This window comes from Pectinophora gossypiella, chromosome 13 (genome assembly GCF_024362695.1).
Source record: "Pectinophora gossypiella chromosome 13, ilPecGoss1.1, whole genome shotgun sequence".
Taxonomy (NCBI): Eukaryota; Metazoa; Arthropoda; class Insecta; order Lepidoptera; family Gelechiidae; genus Pectinophora; species Pectinophora gossypiella.
The window spans coordinates 5,678,586-5,702,101 of record NC_065416.1 but is presented as its reverse complement, the minus strand read 5'-3'; the positions used below and the strand labels follow the sequence as shown (position 1 = coordinate 5,702,101).

The following is a 23,516-nucleotide window of genomic DNA, read 5'->3' as shown; positions in this document are numbered from 1 at the left end:
TATAGCTTACTTTATACATTGTAAGAGTATATGAGTTGACCTCTTACTAGTGGACTTTAAAACCGGATGTTTACAATATTTCTGTAAGTGGCTAAGCTGAAATGCTTTCCTTGCTTGCTGAGTCAGAAAGTAATTTTGCAAATTTGCGTGTCACAAGAGACATAAGATGAATTTTATAATGAAAGGTTACCAACTGATAATCTTGGCATAAAATATTGTCTTTTAGCAACACTAATGTCAGTAACATGTGACTTGGTAGCTATTGAGTCATGATTAATTTCCAAATGATATTCTGAATACTATTTGTACTTCTCCCAGTAAAAACAGTTAACTTTTTTCGTTACAATGTATTTGTAAGTGGTTTTTTAACTTCTAACATTATTACAAGAACATTCGTATATAAATTAATTCATATATTATATTCCCTCGTGTATAGGGTGTTAGTGATTCTGAATTGATATCAAGTGATTTTTTCTGTCGGAAAACTCATGAAAATTTTAGTGCTTTTTAAATTATATTTCGTTCCATACTATTGCGACAGAATTATACTCCTCAGTATTCGTTACAATGTCACTAAAACCCTGTATAAAATAGTCTATGAAAAAGTAAGTTAGCTAACAAAGCGCACGGACCCGTTTGCACGTCCTTTTAAAGGTCCATTTCAGTATACCCTTTACGCCCAGACGAGCCTACAGGATATTGAAAAGTCCTCGAATAACGTCCAATATTTTTTAGGGTGAGGAGTTAGAAGTTTTTGGGTCAAACCTTCCGTTTGATGAAATGGAAAGGATCAATCATTTTGTTTTCGCCTGAGGTATATCTGTTGTTATTTTTTATTTCAGTTTGTCTTTTGACGTTTATTGATACTTACTACACGACGATTTTGTGGTTTGATTTACACAAACGTTTTTTGGGTTTGGCAGAGATTTTATGAAATAAAACTTGGTTATTGAAAACGGTCTTTTTGTGACATTTAGGGAATACTTAGAGATGTTCTGAAGGGTATATTTTAAGATTTTACGCAGAGTATTCATGTTTTATAACGTAACGGACTATATTCAAGTCAGCAAAGTTTTTGCAGTTTGGAAACTTTACCCTCCAGCGCGCGGCGCTCTGGGATAGACATTCACTCAGGAATTTGCTCGGATCAAAATAGCGTTCCTGTATTGGGTTGTTCAGTTCTACATTCTTGCTCGTTATAACGTACAATAATATTAAAAAAAATTGCAATCAACGTCATGTCTTTTCATGAATACCTACACCTAATAGGCTATAATGGACATCTCCATTTTTGCTAGACTAAATTATAGTTTGAACAGGATAGAAATAGTTTACTTATTATACGGAATAACCATTCGATGTCGAAGAAAATCCGCTAAGAAATTTCTAAAAATGATATTTATACTTAGTTATTTTGAAAAAGGCGTGGTAGCCCAGTTGGTAGAACGCTTGCTTCTCACTATGATGTTGCAGGTTCGAATCCAGCACCGGCCAAAACCAATGATTGTCGAATTTGAGTTTCGAAATTATGTTTGGATCATAAATGATTATCACGTGCTCAGCGGTGAAGGAAAACATCGTGAGGAACCCCAAATATGTCGGAGGATGTGCATACTTGTCATAAATTCATACCGTAAGTTTTTAAGAGAAGATGAGTTTTAAGACTTTCTTTAGGAGGACTCTTTGTTTTATCTTTCATGTTAGACATTGAAAAATCTCTTTCAATTATCACTGAGGAAACTTTTCTCATAATGGTATTCTCACAAGACGATATAAATTGCAATTACTTACCCATTCATCAAATCTGCGAGTAGGTATTTATTTATTTTGTTGCCGTAATAGTGAGTTTTCTTTATTCGTTTTTTTTCACCATTACAAAGACACAAAATATTTCTTGGTCTTTTGTTGTCAATATGTCGTCAATCTATTACGAAGTAATTTGCGTCTTCCTTAACTTAACAAGGCAATAAGGCTTGCGGGCACGAAATTATTGGGCTTGAGATTAAGATATGAAGGTCTTTCCATCCTATAAAATTCACAAACATACTTTCCTAAAACGATTTTGTGTAATTCATCAATCATCACAATAGGGTATTTTCCAACAATTACTTTTTACTAAACGTCAAAACACGATATTACTATGGAATTTGTATTAAAAACAAACCTGTGATGTCATAGAAAAACGTGATAAAATGTCGCATTTATTTTCGCATTTTTCTTTGTTAAAATTCATACATAAGTTAAATAGAAGAAAAAAATGTTTTTCGTCAGTTTTAAATCTGTCTTTAATTAATAATCAGAATTTCATAACTTATCTTTGATCTATGAAATTACCCAATTATAACTTCACTCGCTTTCCGTATCGTATGAATATTTTGACGGCTGTCGAAGCAAAAATGATAATCCAAGATTGTAGTAAGGTGAATTTCTAATGAAAAATGAACTTGGTCGTATATGTGTACATACACGCATATAGATTAGAAGAGTTGTTTTCTAAATAGCGCATCAGAGTCGCGCATTGGGACGTGTAATCTATGTAGATTACATTACGCAGTTCGCACGACCATTATAGACCGCGACACGGCTCACAAGCTCAGTGAGGCGTAGGTACTTGGATTATCTTCACTCTGACTACCTCTATTGGGATAAAGTCATTACGAGTTCATCGTTGAAATTTTATTCATCACAAACTGATAGTCATAGTAAAGTTTGTTAAAAATAAATGTCATGTACGGAAGGACAATGGCTCACCGGGGGCGTCTGCCAGCGACCCCTGTGTCACGCGATCTACCTTACTCAGAGGTCATAGAGTTTTAAATTGTGTGCGGTCGCAAGGCTTCATTGGCGAGTCGCAGCATGACAACCGCGTCGCGCGCGGCGTGAATTATATTGACGGCTTCGATATATAGCCGCACGACGTCCATCGTAGATAACATTTGCCGCGTCTATTGGTCGAAGCCCTTGATATAATTCGCGCCGCGCGCGACTCAGGTACCGTGCAGCCCCGCTGGTACTTATTACCTTCAGTTCTCTTTCTGTATTAAGGCGGTAATGTTTTATCAAAAAAAAAGTAACAGCTTACAAAGAAATTCGAAGACATCATGATGAGAAACGGAATAATGTACCTAATAGTATTTCTTTGTCGTTCATATTTCAGTCTAATTTTCTCTGATTCGTTGTAACGAAACGTTGCTTCATCAAATATTTACTTACAAGATTGTAGGTTTTATTTATTGAAGCGTTTCTGTTTATTCTGGACTGCGCTTGATACGCCATTATATTGACTTTTAACACGAATCACAAATTATTTAACCTAGGTACCTAACTAATTAAGTATTCGTGAAAATAGTAAGCAATCAATACACTACACTGTTCCGATTTCAAAATACCAATGTGAAATTCCTGCAATAATGGCATAAGATAAGCTAAGGGAAAGTTTCTATAAAGGCATATACTCATGCTGAAGTTAGCCGCAAATTGTGAATTAATTTACTTTTTGCCCTTGACAATATCCTTTTTCGTAAATTCATTTATACAAATTTTTTTCTTTGTAAATTTTGTGATTAATTAATGCGGGATTGCCGCAGCATCAAGCAAGGGGGATTTTTTATACCTAAGTCCACGCTGATACATATTTTCATACCCTATATGCTCCTTCAATATTCATATTGTTGGCAATAAGAATCCAAACAATAAAATATGTCACATAGATATATACATCCTGTACACCATATTAATATGTTTCGAGTATTTTTCCTGATAACTTTTCTTTGCCAGAACGTTGCCAGGAATCCACGATACGCTTGTGAAAAGAAATTGATGAAATTGTTATCAAGAATTTACTCACGTGTGAGTATTTTCCTTCTTGCTTTTTATCGTATTTTCTTTATTTTGTGGCGTAACGTACTCGTTGTTACGCCACAAAATAGCTAGCTTTTTTCAAATACCTACTTAAGTAGTTACCTTTTGTTTTCTCCTACGTAATCAGCATATTACCCCGACCTTTCTCTGCCTCTAATGTGTCCTACCTTGACACCGCTACTTCTTACCATAATTGCACCCATAAATTCCGAACCACGCAAATCCGATAGACCTTTAAAAAAAGCCCAAAAAATATTAACCCAAAGAAATCCGACAAAAGTCTGATTTAACTGGATTAAACTTGAAATCCTTTTCGTTTTCGTTTGCCGTTCGGTATTGGATGTTATTTTTGCCATTCTCAATTTGCGGGAACATTATTTGATTTCGAGTGGATAACGAAGTGTTTAGATAAGGAATAACGTGGATGAACACAGCCTGAGCGGATTTCATTGGAGAAGGTTTATGTGCCATTGTAACGAAGCATTTCGGACCAACGAGCCTTGTAGCGACATCTTGTGGTTTCTGACGATATAACGTTGTTTTTATATTTTACCCGCAGGAAATCACAGATGGCGCTGCAGGGTTATCGATGGGCCCGAATATTTTTGATTATTTTATTTTCTTCTAAATTATTATATTAAAATTATCTGCAACATTTATTTTTGATATATTATAATTATATTGTTTAAATTTTGGGATCAAACAAGTCGATCGATTGTTGTCGTTGATTCGGCGAATTTATGGTTTGGTAGATTTTTTCTAGTTTGGCAACTTTGTTCGTGGTTCTTGTGTCAGACTGACAGCTGGCTGAGCTGAGAGACAGGTTATGGAAAGTGGGGACGTCGCGAGAGCGCCGGAGACTCCACTGCCGTAACAATAATGTGGGCAAATTAAAAGCCACGATTTATCGGCGACATCAAGAGCCGATGTCTCGATTTAAATAAACAACTTAACCGAGATGGTGAGTCCTCGCAATTCTTCGTGCATATTTTTGCACCAACTTTGTGATAACCTCGAGGTCCTTGTTTTCAGCAACATCACTGAAATCCCATCGCCTAAGGTCCAGTGGGTGGGTTTAGGTTTCATCCGAGCGATGCCCAACTATCCCGGATGAACCTGTAAGTTATTTTCTTTGTTTTACACTCGTGAGTTGCATTGCCACGCTGTCAGCTGAACCACATGCTAATCATTGCCATTCCTTGTTGCAGATGGGTTTTTTTTTCTTTAAGTTTTGAACGTTTTAATTTTCTAACGTTTTGCAAGTCTTAATGTAAGAAGAAGTTTATAATTGGATCAGATGTTTTGTGAATGAAGATTCCTACTGTTTTCTTCTGCATTTGAGAGTTATTTCAAGCTTCATTTCGGCGGAGCTTGCCTTGGTTGTTTGCACGTCGAAGCTTTCCTTTGTGCGGCGCGCATGTGGATGTGCCGCGCCTCTCCTTTTGCCAACACTCCGGATAAGGCTCGGTGAAGGACTGCGAGGTTGACCGGTGGACGTGCAGCCCGCCAGCTGCGGAACAGTAGGCCCGCTGCGCCGCCATCGTCCAGCACGCCCTGGCCTGAGCCGGCCTCAACTCATCACCTGTACGGTATTCCAGAACGCCTCAGGTAGGCCTGATAGTCGGAGGTCCTCGAGTAAGTGAGGTGCCTACAGGTGTACGGACAGTGTTTTTAAACATAGTGTTATCCCATGGTTGTTACGGAGTGACAATTAACCTGACGGACCAAAGCGCGACCTGTCTCCCTCCATAGGGTTTTTACCTGCCCATGGTTGTACTGTAATAATTATAACTGTAAAATATACATTGTACAAATTCAAAGGGAGTTTTCTTTGTCTCATGCTCGCCGGTCTATAACATCTAGCTGTGCCCTTCAGGTAAACACCACTTTATAAATTTCTGAAACATATCAGTATTATCATAACACCATTTTCCTATTTACCTACCTTTTATATAGGTAGTCAAAAATCTTTTGTTTCAGTGGCGCCCTTCTTGGTGAAATTGTCGCTCTGTACAACCATTTTAGAATATAAGTGGTGTTGGCATAAACTTTAAGAATAAATTTTGTGAAAACAGTGTATTTTTTTTTATTATTAAAAAGTGATGGGATTTTGTGTGAATTGTTTGTGTTTTGTTTGCATCTTAGGTTAAGTTGTGTTTGTCTTAGCATAAGTAAGGTTCTAGGCCTCCTACAGAGACCTAACCTAAATACTTATTTTATTGCAATAAGTTTAACCCAATTCTAGGGCTTATTGTCAATTTTTAAAACTACATTTGTGTTTTCATTTTATTTAACCATTATGTAAACTACAGGTTAAAACATATTTTGAACATTTTTTTTTGATGCTAGCTAGCAAATAATTTTAATCAGTATTGAGTTTTTTTTGTAACAATTTGGACAAATAATATCCATATAGTACTGCATTTTGAGATTTCCCAACAATTGAATTTTGAAAACATAGAATTAAAAAACAAACAATTTCACTATTTAAAAACAATAATAAATTACTTTCTAGTTTTATAATTACATTTATAACAGGACATTGGTTTGTAATTGGAATTTTGTGACTTAGTTTCATCATCATACTTACTGACAGTTGTGCCGCTGCTTGGCAAACATTTTGCTTATTTGTTTTTAAGAAATAATTATAGAACTGTCTTTCAATAACAAATTTATTGAGTTATATTCAGTAGCAAACTTACTTTACCACCTTTTACATATTGAATAACATAATTACAACAATATATTTACTTGACAATAAACATTTAATATATAGAAAACATAACCTAAAACAAAATTTATATAAAACACTGTTGGTTCTTTTATTATTGTGAAAATTAAATACAGGGATATAAAGTATCGATGTTGTGTGATAATTACAGTTATTTGGTTTATATTTTATGAAAGTTTTGTACATATTGTATAGAGAGTAAGTAATGGAGGCAGACAGGTACATTTTGAAACATAGATTTACTTCAGTTTACTTCAAACCTCTTTTCAAACTTGAGATTATAACTAAGACACAACCATGGATATCCAAACTGTTTGTTTACAATCACTGCTCCGTGATGAGTTGGTTTATGGAGTGAGTATTCGTGCTGAAGCACCAGCTGATACTGTTCTCAAAATGAAGAAGCAGCTTAGGGAGTTGATCACTGGTTTCTCTCCGGATGAAGTACTGGACGATGAGCGGAAGCCACTGGCCGAATTCCCAATTATCACCGAAAAGCTGAAGGAGCTGCAGGCAAAGATTGATACTGCAGTGAAGTCTAGGGAACGTCATCGCCTTATGCGTGCTAGGGCTTTGTATAATCATCTTCATCACCGTCTTGAGCGTGTAGTATGCACGGAGTCTGTCGATAGGGACATCCAATCGAAGCAGAATGGGAATCTTAAAGCTTGCGGTCACTCATTGGAGAATTTTTCCTTTTCATGGTTAACATTCAATAACATTTAGAAAAAAATTTTGGGGTTACTTGTGTCATTAGGACCTAGTAACAACCTATTTATAACAAACACATTTTTTTTATGTAGTTAAAGACTATTAATTAGTCTTTTGATTTTAAAATAACTAGGTACATTTACCAATAGATGTTTTATGTTTGTTTATGTTAAATGTTTTTTTTTAGTGTGTTTATGGTGCGCTGATAAGGCCCATACACACTGGCGTCTGCAACGCAGCGTTTTTATGAACGCTCAACTTAGCGTTTTTATGTTTTTTTGTTTAGGCGGTTATAGCCAACTATTTAAGATAGTTTTTTATGTTGCTCGTGACAACATTTTTTTTAGGCTTTATAGTAGCCATTTATTAGAAATTCATTTAAATAGGAAACCTCATTAGGTTGACTATTTTTTTTGTTTTTCGACGGAGCGGGTAGTGACTCCTTAAATAAGCCTCTAGCAACTGTTGTTTTGTTTTTTGTCTTTGTCTTTAGAATAGGGGTATCGAGTGACACTATAAGAGTCGTCAGCTCAATCAGGGGTATGAATGTGGGTAACACCCAGTGAAATGGATACTGGGTGCTACTTTATGAAAGAAGTGAAAGGTGATCAATGAATGGTGAAGAATAACAGGTCGGGGTAATTGTTGTGCTTAGGGTTGTGCTGTTTATATGTTTGAGTTGTGCTTCGTTACGTTTTTTTTTATAAATTGTTTAGATGTCTTGTCTTTTGTGGCAGATTTTTTTTTAAAATCGTTAAAATTTAGACTGGTTGTGCGCTCCAGGCTCAATGGCTGAGGGCAGCCGTGTTTCTCACCCAGTTCGAAACCTCTCGTGGGTAGGGGGGTATTGTAACGAAGCATTTCGGACCAACGAGCCTTGTAGCGACATCTTGTGGTTTCTGACGATATAACGTTGTTTTTATATTTTACCCGCAGGAAATCACAGATGGCGCTGCAGGGTTATCGATGGGCCCGAATATTTTTGATTATTTTATTTTCTTCTAAATTATTATATTAAAATTATCTGCAACATTTATTTTTGATATATTATAATTATATTGTTTAAATTTTGGGATCAAACAAGTCGATCGATTGTTGTCGTTGATTCGGCGAATTTATGGTTTGGTAGATTTTTTCTAGTTTGGCAACTTTGTTCGTGGTTCTTGTGTCAGACTGACAGCTGGCTGAGCTGAGAGACAGGTTATGGAAAGTGGGGACGTCGCGAGAGCGCCGGAGACTCCACTGCCGTAACAATAATGTGGGCAAATTAAAAGCCACGATTTATCGGCGACATCAAGAGCCGATGTCTCGATTTAAATAAACAACTTAACCGAGATGGTGAGTCCTCGCAATTCTTCGTGCATATTTTTGCACCAACTTTGTGATAACCTCGAGGTCCTTGTTTTCAGCAACATCACTGAAATCCCATCGCCTAAGGTCCAGTGGGTGGGTTTAGGTTTCATCCGAGCGATGCCCAACTATCCCGGATGAACCTGTAAGTTATTTTCTTTGTTTTACACTCGTGAGTTGCATTGCCACGCTGTCAGCTGAACCACATGCTAATCATTGCCATTCCTTGTTGCAGATGGGTTTTTTTTTTCTTTAAGTTTTGAACGTTTTAATTTTCTAACGTTTTGCAAGTCTTAATGTAAGAAGAAGTTTATAATTGGATCAGATGTTTTGTGAATGAAGATTCCTACTGTTTTCTTCTGCATTTGAGAGTTATTTCAAGCTTCATTTCGGCGGAGCTTGCCTTGGTTGTTTGCACGTCGAAGCTTTCCTTTGTGCGGCGCGCATGTGGATGTGCCGCGCCTCTCCTTTTGCCAACACTCCGGATAAGGCTCGGTGAAGGACTGCGAGGTTGACCGGTGGACGTGCAGCCCGCCAGCTGCGGAACAGTAGGCCCGCTGCGCCGCCATCGTCCAGCACGCCCTGGCCTGAGCCGGCCTCAACTCATCACCTGTACGGTATTCCAGAACGCCTCAGGTAGGCCTGATAGTCGGAGGTCCTCGAGTAAGTGAGGTGCCTACAGGTGTACGGACAGTGTTTTTAAACATAGTGATATCCCATGGTTGTTACGGAGTGACAATTAACCTGACGGACCAAAGCGCGACCTGTCTCCCTCCATAGGGTTTTTACCTGCCCATGGTTGTACTGTAATAATTATAACTGTAAAATATACATTGTACAAATTCAAAGGGAGTTTTCTTTGTCTCATGCTCGCCGGTCTATAACATCTAGCTGTGCCCTTCAGGTAAACACCACTTTATAAATTTCTGAAACATATCAGTATTATCATAACACCATTTTCCTATTTACCTACCTTTTATATAGGTAGTCAAAAATCTTTTGTTTCACCATTGTAAGGAAATGTTTGGGTTTGTACGAGAATCAATGGCTTATCTGCTCCGTCAGGCGAATACGCGCATATTGGAATCGGTTGAAAGAAGGCGTGCCTAGATTTATTCATATTTAGTCTGAATTGTTAAGCAACTTCGGCAAAGGTCGGTCATAGGATGGGTGACCACAAAAAAAAAAGTTTTCATCTCGAGCTCCTCCGTGCTTCGGAAGGCACGTTAAGCCGTTGGTCCCGGCTGCATTAGCAGTCGTTAATAACCATCAATCCGCACTGGGCCCGCGTGATGGTTTAAGGCCCGATCTCCCTATCCATCCATAGGGAAGGCCCGTGCCCCAGCTGTGGGGACGTTAATGGGCTGATGATGATGAGTCTAAATTGATTGTTCATTGTTAGTGACATCATAATAGAAACATTGAGGGATGATTCGAACTATGATTCTGAGCAGTTGTCAAGTGGAACTTTCCGTCGCAAGAGTATGGAACTGAAAATAATGAAAAAACACAAAGAAACATTAATTTTGCGACGTAAAATTCCACTTCATATTAAATCAGAGTCGTGGTGTGAATCATCCCCCCAGTATTCGTTACGATGTCACTAATACCCTGTACGTTAGATTGAAAAGTCACTGTGGTTCTGTATGTCACCCGGTCGCTTTTCAAATGGGGAGAGCCGTTGGTTTGTAACCCTGTATCGGACTTGCACCTCATACATCAACATAAACTGCCTATATACATTCCACTGGCACATACCTCCTCTCAAACAACCGGAGGGGGTATGGCGCATACCAATTCTAATTTAATGTTACGTGCAATTTTCACTAACACACTTGGTTTGACCATTTTGGAAGTTGAGACGGTTCACCACCTATCACGTTGGTCTAACAGAAATCTCGGTGAGGCGATGGTACTCAGTTCATCAGGCGCTAAATCTATCTCTGACTACTCCAATTGGGAATATAGTTATAAGCTGCTGTTATGAGACTGTTCCAATACTAAGTTAAATGAATCCTGGATATATGTTGTAGAGATCGACTACTTATTTTTAACTGTCTATACAAATAAACTAAGCTTACAAGAGCACTTCCAAATACTATGCTATTTTTCAAGCAAAATGCCGAATAGCAAAGTAACAAATAATAATTGATGAATATATTTATTAGACATTCATGTTAGGTGACAATCATTTTGTAAAACAGTGATCAAAAATCAATTTACTGAGGCTGCTTTTATCACTCGATGATTTACATTACGATTTCAATCAAATCGTGAACTCATTTCAAAAGCTATTGTATTGCGTTTGTTTGTTTTACGACATAATGAGTATTTTCCAATAAATAATTAAGTGTGTACATACCTACTGTACAATCATGAACAACATCTCTAGAACTTTATCGCATTAATATGTTCATATTTTGACAATTACTTACAGTTCAATTTGTCAAAGAAGTTAATGTGACACGGTACTAAAGGACGTACCTGTACAATATTTGTATAAAACGTAATATTAGCATGGTCTTTTTTATCTCTTAATTTGTACTTATAATAAAAAAATATTATCATCAACCCTGGTGGTGCTCAAGTTAACTTATTTTTTTTCACTGTTCAAAGACATTCCATATAAACAAAGAATAGAGATTTTAACTTTATTGTTCTCTTAACCTCTTAACTTACAACTCACCACTTTTCTTCAAGCATGCGACATTGGTGCTAATTCCTGTAAATACCATCTAATTTTATTTTAAGTTATATCTGTCATTTTCTTATCCGCCGAAAAGGAAAAGGACGGGTAATCGACAAGCATAAAATTTATGGAACACACGTCAATTTTAAGGACAAATCTAAAACAACCGTCTAAAAATTTTACATCAGTCAATAACCCGACACAGGTAAGTAGACAGCACGTCAACCGGATTGCATACCAGCGACATACCTTTTTGATTCGCCCGGGTTATTCATTCATTTACTCATTCTTCCTAAAATTAAGAGCTTTGAATCATCCGTCCCTTTCCTTTTCGACGGATATGAAAATGACGGATATAACTTAAAATAAAATTAGGCGGTGTCTGCAGGAATCGGGGCCATTATGTATTTAATTTTGCGTCTCAGTCGCGACTCGTCATAATATATGCTGCAGCTGTGCGGTATTATTCCTTAGTATTATTCCTTATTCTATGCGTGCGATACTTAACACTTCATATGGAATTATCCCCGCATTGGAGCAGCGTGGTGGAATATGCTCCATACCCCCTCCGGTTGATTGAGGAGAGGCCTGTGCTCAGCAGTGGGAGGTATATAGGCTGTTTATGTATTTATGTGTATGTGTGTCTGGAATTATCAACAGCTGCACAGCCGCGTTGAAATGTGACAAATTTGAAGGTTGGGTTATGATCTAGTACCTACTAGATGAATTGCAAACATTCGTAGTAAAAGTAAAAAAAAAAAACAGAAAAATAAGTACCTAGTGATACTGAACCATCGGCTATCGGTAGTACCACTATACTGTTTGTGTCTCACATTTTCAAGAAAAAAAAAGATACATCCATTTTTAACGAATAAATGAATGTATTGTACAACAGTTTCTTCCAGGTCTCCAATAGCAGGAGTGATGAAAGCAGAATTGCCTATTGATTGGCTTCACTAAGCGGTTCGTGAGACCTATTGGTTCATTCTAACACGTGTAAGTTCTAGGCACCTACTTCTATTAGGTTAAATAATGATTTAATATAGGTAAGTACATATACAAATCAGTTCTCAAGGTCTTATTAATGGCGATAGTCGATACCATTGAATAAAGAATAATAGTTACTACTGCATAATAGAATGTTCTCTCCGCCCCGCATCAAATCGTATCGGGCGCCGAGCTGTTTTACCTCACCCCCTCTGGGTCTCACTATAGCCACTCCCTGGACACTTCATACAAAAAACCTCGTTTTACACAGACATTACACATTAACGTTATTGTACACGTGGATGTGTGTGTCACACACACAAGTCTGACGCCATACGTTTGAAGACCGAGGGGGTGAGGTAAACCTAGCTCAGCTCAGTATACTCCTTATTCTATACTATAATCACAGATCATTGAATACTCATGAAAAATAAGAGAAGCACGCGCGAACAGTTTGTCTCGCTCGCACAGGGTAAGAATGAGATTTTCGATACCGGTGTCGATACGGTACAGTCCTATAAAGGCCCGTTCCATCACATGTAACCGTCTGATAGCCTATCCATTATTAATCTGGCAGAATGTAGTTCTAATAATAATTATTAATAGCCCTCGATGTCTCACTGCAGGGCAAAGGCCTCTCTTCCCTTCTTCCACTCCTCCCTGTCCCCAGCTTGTTCGTGCCACCGTTTCAAAAAGCGGTCCAACTCGTCGCGCTATCTTTTTCGTGGCCTTCCCCGACGTTTGGCAGCATTTGCAGGAATCTACTCTGTAGCTTTTTTTTAATAATAATAATAATATTTTTATTTCGGTGTAACCATGGAAGCTCAAATGTCGCCTATATTTGAGCTTCTTAGTAGATTTTCTCCTCATTTTCTCCTCCGCAGTACTGGCCCTTGAGTGTTTTTAAATTTTGACAGTTCTTCATACAATCCAAATACAGTTCGTGATAAATTGCTAGAAAATATGGAGCAACGTTGAGTGTATCGCGCCTGAAGAACGAGTTAGGAAAAACAAAAGCCAGCAGTTGGAAAAAGGCAGTTTCAGAAATGTAAAAAAATAAGTTTTTCTAAGTTATCTTCTTTCCGATCTTTAGGGAATAGATATGTCGCAGGGATATGATAAAAATGGGGATTTGATCAATTCCCTAAGGGATTTGATCAAATCACGGAGGATGTTAAAATAACAACACGATTTTATCTTTTCCCTAAACAAATCTAGTGAATTGAACAAATCCCTAAATTGGTTCAGTGAATTCCTTCCCTTATGGAATCCCTTTGGAATCCCTTAGGGAATTGATCAAATCCCCGTTTTTATCATATCCCTGCGACAGATATAACACTATACTGTTTATTATGATTTTGCAGTTACACGCCGCGGAAAGGTTTATAGTGTAAAAATATTAACCAAAAATATCTATGTGTTTACTCAAATAGTATGGCGAACTGTTATTTTTTTAATAATATATTAAAAGCCTCCGTGGTCTAGCGGTTAGAGCGTTAGGTTCACGATCTGTAGGTGCGGGTTCGATTCTCGATGTGGACATTGTCGAAATCAATTTGGAAGATTGTCCTTTGGCAAGGAAAAAGTAAGATGATTCCATGCTTCGCGGGGTACGTTAAGCCGTTGGTCCCGGCTATAGTTATAAATACACACCTCCATCAACCTGCAGTGGAGCAACGTGGTGGAGTATGATCCATACCCCCTCCGGTTCAATGAGGGGATGCATGTGGCCAGCAGTGAGTCGTATATAGGCTGTTTATGTTTATGTATGTTATGTGACTTTTGTAATTAGGGCATGTGTTTATGTATGTATGTTTACAGTAAGTATAACAAGTAGAATCGATCGGGCCATCAGTTTTGATGCGCGGGGCTTCCTAATGCTCTCTGAGCGCGCTTACACAATAATCCACCTCGACTACTGTATTACAAGTTTCCATGTTATTGACTCCGCATATTTTATGATTTCTGCTAAGTGCACGCCATATTTCTAGGCATTTCTTCGTTTTGTGTTCGAGCTGTAAAGGTAATTAATGGATTTGAACATAATATCGCCTATAAAATCCAATATTGTAATCATTCACTACAACTACTATCGTGTGGGTTGTGAGGTGGATTACCAACCTCATCAACCAGTTACTATTGAGCCGCCATAGGCCCCTGACATGACTCATGTAACGACTACGTACTTACATCAGTAAATAGTAACCTTTTTTTTGACGTGACTTATTGTAGATTTGCCGCAGATGACATTAACTACTTGGCCGGACAAATGGGGAGCGCTGAAGGCTCTCACCCGGTACACCGTTTAAGACAACAGGCCTGAGGGTGCTCAGTTGGGCACGAACCTCGGCTCCTGGCGTCGTCTGAGAGTAAAAATATTTGAAAGAATTAATCGACTCTAGCGGGTCGAAAGCGATAAGCGCTGAATGAGGGAAATCGTCGACCACGCCGGCGGGGTCGGTATCGGGGTCCTGAAGTGTTTGGTGTCGCGAGCTGATTGGCTGCCTCTATGGCTAGAGTAATCGGGTGCCGTAGTAATAGTAACCGGGACCAAATTAATTTCGAGAAATAGCGATTATACAACCCACTTTGGTTTCATATCTACAACAAACGGGTTCCAAATCATCAAGATGCCTAATTGATTCACCCGGATTATTAATTATTTCACCCATTCATTTTAAATTTACAGTTGTTAATCATACGTCCCTATCCTTTTCGGTCGATAAGCAAATGACCAATTATGTTAAGGCGCTGGAGTTTTGTATAATTATTAATAGAAATTGGTTTTATTTTTACTAAATAATTAGGCAGTGGCAGAAAGGGGAAAGGATTCAAAGGACTCACCTCGTGTTTACGACAAAATCCAAATTGGGGAGGCCTCCCGTGGAATAAAGGTGGAAGTCCTATTCCACTAACACCACACACCAAATATCACTTCACTGTAGCTCTTTATTCACTGAGATTATGTAGTTTTCCCGATATTTTTGGGGAACTCGAAACGTGCGCGGACGCGGTCTGCAGGAATCAGGCCCAATATTATGTTTATTGTAATGTACCTATAATAGCATAAAATTTAAATAAACCCTAAAGCAGTTATCTATTATATATTATATAAGTTTGATGAATGTGTTATTATTGTTCTAGTAATTATGGCTTAGAGCGAATGTAGGAAATTAGAACTCTTCCGCATATAATATTCATGATAAATTGAATCAAAACATCCAACTAACGGTTGATGGAAATGTTAATATTATTGTTCATATACCTAATACGTTATAAGTAAGTTACGTACGTATGATTACGTACGTTTAATAATTTTGTGAAGTAATTAAGTCGAATCGTATGTAATAAACCTATGAATTACCATTGGAATGCAATGAAGATCGAATGTGCCTAAGGTCTAGGTTCGAGTTTCTTCTTGAAGTCAGTTGTTTAATAAAAACAAAAATCCTTTAATTTATATTCCATAGCAATTTCGTAATTTGACATTAAGTAAAAGTAAATCAAATCAAAATCAAATATACTTTATTGCACAGAACTAAATTTAAACAATCAGACATCATAACACATGAATACAGTTCAATTTGGGCGGCCTTATTACTCTAGAGTAACTGATTTGCCAAGTTGGATACCAGCCTATTGATAACGTTCCTAAGTTACATATTGAAGACGGTGACAATGTTTTTCCTGCCAACTTGATGCCATCTGAAGCAAACAAAAAGTCACGTCAAAATGCACATAACAAACAGTTGGTAATAAATAACAGTTGGCTAAACTATCAGTCTATATCTGGGCGCCATCCCACTCGCGTCAGAGTACTGCGGGGCAGAAGGCAAGAGGGAAACCACTGCTATATTTTTCCCTAAAAGGTAACATGGAGAATGCTACACCGACAAGAGCGTGGCAATTAAATTAGTGATGTGAGATTTTCACAACAATTTTCACAACTTCTAGCTGAGGATGTAGATAGCTACATCTCTACTTACTTAAAAAACTTGTTTACTCTACTGACACGTGTAAAAAATCTAGGTTACTTTACTGCGCCGGGGAGGTGTAAAAATTGCATCTCATCATATTCAAAAATTTTACTTACTGTAACATGATATAGCATCACGCCTGTATTCCCGAAGGGGTAGGCAGATGTGTACAGTTTACACCATGGATGCACAGACTTATTAAGACTAGGGGCCACTCGGGCAAATTATGAACTGATGGTGGGCCACCAGAAGTATAGGTAATTAAAGACAATGAAAAATTGATAATAATGTATTCAAATTGAAAAAGAATTTATTAATTTGAAGCGTGGCACTGCATAGTGCTTACAATCTTTTTTATATTTGGCTCAAATTTACTTGTAGCAACACGTAAAACTGCTTCCAAACTTTCATTTGCAAGGCGGTTTCGATTTTTTGTTTTATTATTATTTAGGATTGGAAAGGTTTGTTCACATATATAGGTAGAACCAAATAAGCTTGCACATTTCAGACTGTTTATGCGCAACTCTTTGTACGTATTTTTCAAATTACTTTTCGAACATTTGTTATTGGTTTTATTCTGGAATAGAACTCAATATTTTCGAATGTACGAGAGTATTATTTTTGCTGTCGGCGGGCCACCAGTATTCGACCGGCGGGCCGCATGCGGCCCGCGGGCCGTAGTCTGTGCATCCCTGGTTTACACCCACTCTTGGCCAGCTTTGTACAAGTTTCATGGGCGGGAGTCTATTGGCATTAACCGCCACAAATCTTGGAATCCACGTGACTTCAGTTAGTTATAATTATCATCCAAATATGAATTCAAACTCACCAAGTCAAATTCAGTGGTTTAGACCCCGAGCCGATTCAAACCTGTGACATTACGATGCAAGTAACGCGTTCCCGAACAAGGATATTACGGACTTAGTCTCTCTCTCTATTTAAGAGCTGCGCTCTTGTCGGTGGAGTAATCGCCATTCCTCTCTTCTTCCCGCCAAAACCTTCACCTCCCGATACGACACGACCTGCACCTTCTCTTTTATTTGTTTCATAAATGTTATCCTAGGTCTACCCCTTCCTCTCTTCCCTTTAATTTTTCCTTCTATAATGTTTGTTATAAATGAATCGTGTCGTATCAAGTGGCCAATCATATACGGACTTAGTACACCTACAAAAACTTGGTTAGACATTTTAGAAAAACTGAGTCTCCCAGTGTTATAAGCACCTACAAACAAAACGAATGGGCAAATAAAAGCTTTCCTGGGTACTTTGTACATAACGAACTTAATAGGTAAAATGTTAAACCACAGAAATCTCATAAAAAGGAAAAAATACGACCAGGATCACTGATTATATCGCCAAACGTTGTGATTACGGAAAAGAGTCCATTTAATTTCCGATGTCATTAAAATATCTCCAGCTTAATGGATTTGGTAATGTCGCAAACTCTTTAGTTGGGCAGCGACTCTCCGGTCTCCTGCCTGTCATGAAATGACATTTTTGTTTTATCTTTTTATATGCTATTTGTTTTTTTTTCTGTTTGTCTTTCTGCGGTGCTCTTCTCGCTTACATTTTTTAGTCCTCGGCCTGTCGCTGCCCAACTAAAGAGTTTGCGACAGGTAAGATTAAGAAAAAAGAAAGAAAAAAATATTTATTCGGCATAACATTAATTAACATAACTTACTTAGGGAATAAAATTACTTTAACTATTATACTTATCGTTGAAACGGCTTCAGCTCAGCAAATGTCACGGCTGTAACAAGACTATGACGCTGATTTTCAGCTACAGCCGGTCGGGGAATAAAAAAACAGTGACACAAAAAACTGGGCTCTAAAGTCTAAGAACATAATTATGTACCTAAACCGTAATGTAATGAACTATATGAGAAAAAATGAAATTTTAAAAAGAAATGAATACTTACTTGATAAAAAGAATAAACTCGAGTAATAAGATTAGGGTTTAGGGAAAATTATAAAATTACAATAACTGCTGCTGCATCTTTTACTTCTTTATAATGTTTATTTTCTTAAATCTCAACTGTTTAATAGGCTATGTGATAAATTTTATTATTGTATGAAATATTATTTTCAAGATGCTTAGAAGTTGAATATTAATAATGTTTAGAGAGTTTTGAGACCGTATATTTATTTTTGTTAATTATTGTAAGTTTGTATTAGGTTATTAGTTAAGTTAGTAAGTAGATTTAATAGTTAATTAAGTAGCTAACTAATTACCACCTAAATTTTCGCATGCTTATATCTAGCGGATCATGTAATACTTATAATATAAAAATCTACTAACTGTTTACAAAACCATGATACCTATGCGAATAAATGATTTGATTTGATTTGCTGAGCTGTCTGGCAGCTCGGATTTGGATATCGGAATCCAAGATCCACTTTGGATCATGCGTCGAGGGAAGAAAGTTAAATATAAATAGCCATTAAAATTCCTTGGGTGGGTACCAACTTTGTTTGTTAACATGTCATAAGCTCACGGTTATATTCCTATTGGGGTGGTAAGAGGTACAGCCATGACAAGACGTTAGAAAGATTAATAAAAATATTTGTTTTTTTATTTGACGATTATACAGGGTTGAAGAAATCCTTGGGTGTCGGGACGGTGAAATTTATTTAATGAAATAAAACAGCAGCGTCTTGTCTTGTGTTGTATTGAGAGAAGGGAAGAACGAAAGCTCCGCGAATGAATGTAATTACAAAAGTGTTTCCATATTTAAAATACAAATCTTAAATATATTTATATGTTTTCAACATAACTCCCAACAAGGCAAAAGATAATGCTTCGATAATGGACTGTAAGTATATAATTAATAGGTAACTGATTCAAATGTGTGCGATAACTTTTGCATTTGTCAGTGCTATGAAGAATAGTTTGAACTATCTATTACAATTACACATTCAACTTATTATTTATAATATTATCTATTTATAGTTTTAGTTTAAGTAGGTTAAGTTTAGAAGATAAGTACTTTTAATTTATCTAGCTTAAGTTTGGAAGGTAAGTACAATTATGTAAGTATGGTTTACTAGTATATAAGTTACTGTAATTTTACAATAAACATAACTACAATTATTTTTTGTTTTTCACTTAACCTTTTTAACTTTTATGTTATACAACCACTGAGGTAAGTATTACTGGTAAGTACCTATGTAAGTATCTAGTATTTATTTTTTACATTTATAATTAAGTAAAGTAAATTAAATTTAAAGTTTATGAACTTGTTACATAGGCAGCTAGCAATAGTGAAATCAATTATTTGCTCTTATAGTTATTATTCGATTATTTACTCTTATATATAACTTAGGAATTGTTCCTTTTACAAACGTAAATTGGTAAGTAACCAGTCTTAGTGACATAACTATAATTTAGTTAGGAAAATGAATAGTTTTACAATTCAACTTAATTAAACTTATTAATTAACTTAGCCTAAGTCTCTTGGCATCCTCTCAGGCACAATTAGGTTACCTGAGAAGCATCTAGGCCTACGAGAACTGGACAACCTTATACACAGGTAATAATAATAATAGGTAGTTAGACTGAGCCTGATAACAACTTACTTAAATTGTTAGGTATTTAATTTAAAGGCAATATGCAAACTTTAGTTATAGAAGTTTTGTGATAATTACCATTTGCTTTTTTAACTTCCATGGCTCTTATTTTTCCATCACTACCTGGAAATACCTTTGTGACTCTAGCCATTGGCCACGTCATGGGGGGTGTGTCCAATTCTTTCAGAATGACAAGATCGCCTATCTTTACATTTGGCATGTTATCTTTCCATTTTGGTCTATTCTGTAATACATTTAAATATTGTTTTGACCACTGTCTCCAGAACTGTTGTTTTAGAGCTGTACATTTTTCCCAAAACTTAAAAGTGTTTATATTATTTTGTGAGATATCTTGCTCTGGTAAACAAGTTAAGGGGCTTCCTGTCAAGAAGTGAGCAGGAGTGAGATATGATACATCATCACAGTCTGTAGACATTGGTGTTATAGGTCGAGAATTTAATATGCCTTCTATCTGTACAAGTACAGTGTACAGCTGCTCATAGGTGAGAATGTGACTACCTAATACTCTCTTTAGATGGTATTTAACGCTCTTTACTCCCGCTTCCCATAGTCCACCGAAGACCGGGGAGTAGCTGGGTATAAAATGAAAATTGATTCCCAACTGTGAGGCTGCACTCTGCACCTGTTGCTGATGAGCTACTGAGCTATTAAATTTGTACAATTCTTTTAACTGTGAGTTTGCACATTTGTAAGTACTAGCATTGTCGCAATAGACTTCTGTTGGAACATTCCTTCGTGCTATGAACCTTTTAAAGCTTGCTAAAAATGTGGCGGTAGTAAGATCCGACACTAGTTCTAGGTGTAAGGCTTTTGTTACAAAACACACATAGATAATTATGTAAGCCTTTGTTGTAATGACACTTCGAACACGGGATTGTTTAACAAGAATAGGCCCAGCAAAGTCCATTCCGACCTTTTTAAATGGTCGACTAGTAGTTACCCTGTCCGCAGGGAGTGAACCCATCAGCTGTTTGGCTGTTTCAGCCTTGAAACGAAAGCATGTTGTACATTTATATATTACACTCTTAATTAAGCGTAAAGCATTGACAATCCAATAACGTTGGTTTAAACTAGACAAAATTAATTTTTGACTTGCGTGCAAAAGCTTGTTATGTTCATTTTCAATTATCATACAAGTAATTAGAGATTGCCTAGGTAATATAATTTGATGCATTTGGTTATATGGCAAACCAGAATGTTGCAGTCTACCTCCTACCCGGAGAAGACCGTGAGCATCTATAAACGGGTTAAGCCCTCTTAAAGAAGCTTGTACTTGCATACCGTTTTGCAAAGCATTTAAATCTTTAGAAAAATACTTGAGCTGTTCGTGCTTTATAAGCAGAGAAAATGCATTGTTAGTCTCAGCAAAGGAAACAAAGTTTTCTTTAATTTTGGCCGAGTTAGGTTTAGAATTATTACAAAATCTAATGACATATGCAAGTACACGTTTCATTCTGTTAATATCAGAATATTTGTGAATAAAATTATCAAGGAATGACGACCCATTTGAGCTCAGCGATACCGCCGCACAGACCGCCTCGTTCTGTGAACATTTAATTTCAGGAATGTCCTCGGGTAATTGGTAAGTACAATTTTTAAATTTATAATTACAATCTGACATTTCCTTAGGCCCTGACCACCATAAGTGGTGATTTGGTAAGTCGCAGGGACTTGTTCCTCTGCTCAAGCAATCTGCAGGATTTTTATCTGTCTGTATATAGGACCAATTAAAGTTATTAGTACATTCAGTAATTAATTTTGTTCTATTCGCAATATAAGATTTTAATTTGATTGGATCGGTCTTCAACCACGCCAATACGACTTGTGAATCTGTGTAAAGGTGAACTTCATTTACTATCTGTTTCTGACTAATAGTATTGTATACTTTTGAAGCTAACTTGGCAAGTAAAAGCGCAGCGTTTAATTCTAAACGTGGGATGGTTAACTGTTTAGGTGCAATGGGATTTATGCGTGACTTAGAGCATAATAGTGACATTTGAACTTTACCTTGCATGTCAATAGTTCTCACATAAATTGCACAACCATATGCCACATTGGATGCGTCTGAAAATCCTATTAATTGAAATGTTTGATGTTCACTTTTACACATTGTATTCCTTTCAATATGAATACTTGACATGTTAGTTAAGTCATTATAAAGTGATTGCCATTTATTATTTAATTCTGGCGGAGGAATAGAATCCCAGTCTGTTTTGGACAGCCATAGCTTTTGCATAATATGTTTGGCTTGCACAAAGATTGGTCCAATCAGTCCAAGAGGGTCATAAAATTTACTGATAAAACTTAAGATTTCTCTTTTGGTCTTGACAGATTGCTTAGGCGGGGGGGAAAATTTAAAAGTGTCTGAATTGACGTCAAAATTCAACCCTAACGTTTTAACATCTTTTTGCATGTTAATTTCTCCAGAATACCTCTGTTCCTTCGGAATATCCTGTAAAATACTGGAATCGTTGGCTGACCATTTATGCAAGAAGAAACTACCTTTAGATAACAATTGTGAAAGTTGACTTTTTGTTTCTATTATTACATTTAAATCATTATGAGTATACAATATGTCATCAACATATGTTGCATTTAGAATTACTGGGACAGCCAAAGGATATTCATTTTTAGATCTATAAGCTAACTCATTTAAGCACCTTGTTGCTAAAAAAGATGAGTTTTTTAAGCCATAAGTAATAGTGTTTAATTGTAAACATTTTATGGATTCATGGGGGTCATCTCTCCATAATATATTTTGGAGTGACCTCTGACTTTTTTCTATTAAAACATTTCTAAACATACGCCTAATATCGCAAGCGAAAAAATATTTATTTAGTCTGAACAACAATAGAGTGTCGAATAATTCGTTTTGGACCACAGGGCCATTCAACATAATATCATTCAGAGAAATTTTATTTGTTGTTTTCATAGATTCGTCAAATACTGTACGTAAACGAGTACTAACTGCATTTTCACGTATGACAGGGTGATGTGGCATAAAGTATACCGCATCTTTGTTAAAATCGTAACTAGAAATATCGACATAGCTGGCATGGCCAAGGTCTATGTATTCATGAATAAAACTTTGATATTCTTTGAACAAAGCTTCATCTTTATGGAGCCTTTTCTCTAAATTCAAAAATCTGCGCATAGCGAGAACTAGAGAATTCCCTAAAGTATTGTTTACATCGTAAATTGGAATCTTTAAAGGTATTGAGACTTCAAATTTATTGTCAACAAGTTGAACCGTTTCATTAAAATATTCCTCACAATATTTTTGTTCAGACGTGGGGTGCTCAGGATATATTTCTGGTACAGCCTCAGATTTCCAGAACTGAATAACATTAGAATTTAAGTCTGTTTTACATTCTTGACAAAACAAAGAAACAGGGGTACTCTGAAGTTCATGGGGAGACTGTACGGGGACTTTTCCTGCAACCAAATAACCAAACTGCGTGTGAACGAGTCGGGGTGTCGCGGGATCGCTGAGCTCATTGTGCTGGTCCTCAAGCTGGGGCAGCAACGCCTGAAAAAAGATGTCAGCAGCTAATAAAATGTCTATCTCGCTTGTTTTATTGAATGTGTCATCGGCTAGTAATAAATTTTTTGGAATGTTAAT

General features: G+C 36.8%; 1 protein-coding gene and 1 long non-coding RNA gene across 7 annotated transcripts in view; both read left to right on the top strand.

Annotated features, from left to right (window-relative positions):
- The window catches only part of LOC126371906 (uncharacterized), a 254,081-nt gene that overhangs the window by 45,960 nt on the left and 184,605 nt on the right, over positions 1-23,516 (top strand). The gene's annotated exons all lie outside the window — the stretch shown is intronic.
- On the top strand, positions 4,853-9,501 carry LOC126371918 (uncharacterized). 2 transcript variants are annotated; one of them, XR_007567099.1, is made up of 2 exons: positions 4,853-4,979; positions 8,889-9,501. It is a non-coding gene; the product is annotated as an uncharacterized LOC126371918 (long non-coding RNA). The 2 variants fall into 2 exon arrangements; XR_007567098.1 differs by lacking the exon at positions 4,853-4,979 and adding an exon at positions 8,113-8,798.